The sequence below is a fragment of the Phyllobates terribilis genome, unplaced genomic scaffold (genome assembly GCF_046119375.1).
Source record: "Phyllobates terribilis strain yellow unplaced genomic scaffold, ASM4611937v1 Scaffold_3__8_contigs__length_932513732, whole genome shotgun sequence".
NCBI classification, from domain to species: Eukaryota; Metazoa; Chordata; class Amphibia; order Anura; family Dendrobatidae; genus Phyllobates; species Phyllobates terribilis.
In genome coordinates, this window is record NW_027362763.1 from 778473222 (window position 1) to 778476935 (window position 3714).

The window sequence follows — 3714 nt, forward strand, 5'->3', positions numbered from 1 at the left end:
GTCTAATTAAATATTTTAAAGCATACAGAAACTAGCTTTTTTCGCTTGTTCAGCTAAACTGTATAATCGAACCATATATGGCAAATCCGTTTCCTGCCTTCAGGGTGTATATTAGCCCTGTGTTTTGTAATAAAGTTTAGAGTATGTTTAGACACAAAAATCCTGTCCTGTGTCTTCATTCTCTCCGATATCGTAATCCAAAGGATAGAAGACCAAGAATGAAGTGACGACAGCTGGCGCCTCGAACAGGGACCTCGAGTTAATCTACCCAGGGGTGCTCGACCGGTCCGAGACGTGGGACGAGTGAAGCTCTCTGTTGGTGATATATACAGCGCTGAGTTAAGAATAACTGTTATATTCTACCTAATTATATCACTGTATAGAAGAGACTCCCTCACCCCTGAGCGGTCGGCTCCCCAGGTAATTCAACAGATTGTTGTCTGGCTCAGGTCCCTTTGAACCAGTAGAATCCCCTCAGATCAGTCCTGCCTTCTATCCTTTGGAGAATTTAAGAATGAAAGTATGGATCCGATGATTGTGTTGTGGATGTGTCCCGGGATTGGTGTTTTTGGTCTGTTTTTTCTGGTTGGCGTATAAGTTCTAGAGAGGCTAGTAGTGGAATGGTTCAGAAACCTTTGTGGCCCATTGTCTAAGTGACCATTGTCTAAGTGACTGAGGAGTCTCTTCTAGATGAGGAGAACCGAAAAAAATGGGGAACCAAAATGCCAAGGAAGGCATTATAGCCAAAGACTTAGTAGTACGCAGAGAAGGGAAACAGGCACTGATTGAATTGACAAAATATTGTGTAAAGCGGGAATGAATGAGAATGGAGAGATGAATGGAGAGAAATGGAAATCCTTCTTTAACTCCTATCATGGATGGCTGAAAGATAAGGATCTGTTAGGGACAGTAGATGTATGGATGAATGCATGCGCTTATTTTGAAGGAAAGATTGAAAAATTAGAAGACGGACTTTACAGACTGACAAAAACCGGAATGACAGATTTTCCTCCCTGTCCGCCCCCGACCTCACACCCACCCCAGTATCAGAATTCCCAGGAACCTAAATGTTGGGTTTGCCCCAGATGTGAACAGCAGAACCCCTTGACAGTAGACATCTGTGTGGCATGTGGAGGACCGAGACCCCACCCAGCTAGACTATTCCCAATGAGGACGGTAGTTGTGCCAGGAGCACCGGGAGCAGCAGCAGCAGCAGCAGCAGGGGGGGATGCAGTGGTTCCAGGTCAGGAAGCTCGTACAATGTTAATGTATAGACCATGGAGTCCTTCAGAGCAGTTGGCACTGATCTCCCAGCTGCCAGACCCATCCCAGTCCCCTATGGGTTTCGCTAGAATGATCACCACCATACAGGATACGTACCATGCCACTAGAATAGATCTGCAGGGGGTAATTAAGGGAAAATTGGCAGATGAAGCCCGCTATGATAGGTTGATAGATGAGACAAAAAAACAGTATGCCAATAGGACCGGACCCGTAGATGCAGAATCTAATGATGCAGCAGCTGGAGTCGTATTCGCAGCAGCGTTGGTAAAAGCATGTCAAGACAGGCAAGCAGAAAAGCAAGTTACACTAGAAGATAGAGTGCAAGGGAAGGAGGAAGATCCTAAGGATTATTTCTGTGCACTAAAGAAAACCTGGTCAGAAATGGGGTTCAACCCCGGGAATAAGACTAGTGAGAGGGTATTAGCAAGTGCTTTCATGAATGGACTAAAGAAAGAGATTGCAGAGAAAGTAAAAGCAAGTAGACCAGACTGGAGATCATTGAAGGCAGAAGATTTAGCTAGAATAGCTCAGGGGGCACAGCATGACATAGCGCAGGCAAAAAGAGCTGCCAGAATACATATAGTAGAGACGACCCCCAGAAACAACAGAGGCAGAGGGCGGACTGAAGGAGGAGGACAGAAACTGTGTTACGGATGTAAAAAGCCAGGACATTTTAGAAAGAACTGTAGGACCAACCAGTATCCAAATGCTCAGAGTATGGGTCCTCCAGCCGACCAAACAACGCCCCCATAGGATGAGGGTAGCTTGCACATGAACCCCCTCATCTCCTTACCCCCAACTCCCAGTTGTATAGTGCAGGTGAACCTACCAGGGGGACATGAAATCGATTTCCAAGTAGATACGGGGGCCAACACTTCAGTAATTACGCAAGGTGATTGGCCATACACTGACACTGATTTTTCACATCATGTCATTGCCACCCCCTTCAATTCCCCGTCTGTCCTGCTCCCTGTCACCAAGAGAATTCCCCTGCAAATTCAAGGAGCTACTGTACATAGCCAGCTCATGGTATCGCCCCGAGGCCAATGTAATCTATTGGGAAATGATGTGTTGTCCCAATTACAAGCACATATTGAGTATCATCCCGATGGCACTGTCACCATGACCCCAGGTTTAAAACCAAGTACCCTTTGCAAAATTATGTCACTAGATATTGCCAGCATAGAAGAGACAAATGAGTTTCCCCCGATATTAGAGCAGGCTGTGCCACATGATTTTTGGGCCTCAGACAAAACAGATGTTGGTAGGTTAAGAGTTCAACCAGTAATGGTGAAATTAAAACCAGGAGCAATCTTACCTCAACAGAGGCAGTATCCCCTTAGATCGGCTCAGGAGAATGCCATAGCCCAGCAAGTCCAAAAATTACTACAGAGAGGAGTCCTAGTCAAAACCCAGTCCCCTTGCAACACTCCCCTGTTCCCAGTAAAGAAAAAGAGTGTGCCAGGACAATCAGCCGCATATAGAATGGTCCATGACCTCCGGTTGGTTAACAAAGCCACAGAACTTCTAACACCAGTTGTGCCCAACCCACATACTCTTTTGTCACATATACCTTCTAACTCTCTTTGCTTTTCAGTGATCAATTTGGCAAATGCATTTTTCAGTGTACCATTACATCCTGACTGCCAGTACTTGTTTGCTTTCACATTCCAGGGTAGTCAATATGCATGGACAGTGTTGCCACAGGGTGCCCAGAATTCACCCACAATGTACACTGCAAGTCTGCAGGAAATACTGGAGGGATGGTCTGAACCACATATCGTTGTTTTGCAATATGTCGATGACCTGCTCATTTGTGCCCCCTCCAGGAAACAATGTCATAGTGCAACTATATCGCTTATGTTGTTTCTCTATCACTCTGGCTGCAAGGCATCGAAAGATAAGCTTCAGTTTTGTAAATCTTCAGTCACCTTTTTGGGACATTGCATTACACCAGGAGCTCGTCATTTAACAAATGCACGTAAACAAGCAGTACAGGCATTCACCGTCCCCATTAATGTTGCAGCCCTCAGAACTTTTCTTGGACTTGTTTCCTATTGCAGACAGTGGATTCATGCCGTCTCTGTTTTAATGCAGCCCCTCTATGACTGTCTTACTCCAACACCTTTTGTACTAACATCAGAGGAAATAGACTGTTTTTATTCTCTCAAGAACCATATTTTGGCCGCTCCAGCTTTGGGTACCCCTAATTATGAGCTCCCATTTACTCTGTACCTTTATGAGCAAGTTGGACATGCAGCAGGAGTTTTAACTCAAACACACGGTGATAATGAGAGACCTGTTGCCTATTTTAGTGGCAGATTAGATGCGGTAGTCAGAGGAGCACCATCCTGCGTACGTGCTCTGCATGCTGTTGGACCTCTACTCCACAAATCTGCAGACATTGTTCTTGACCAACGGCTCACCGTT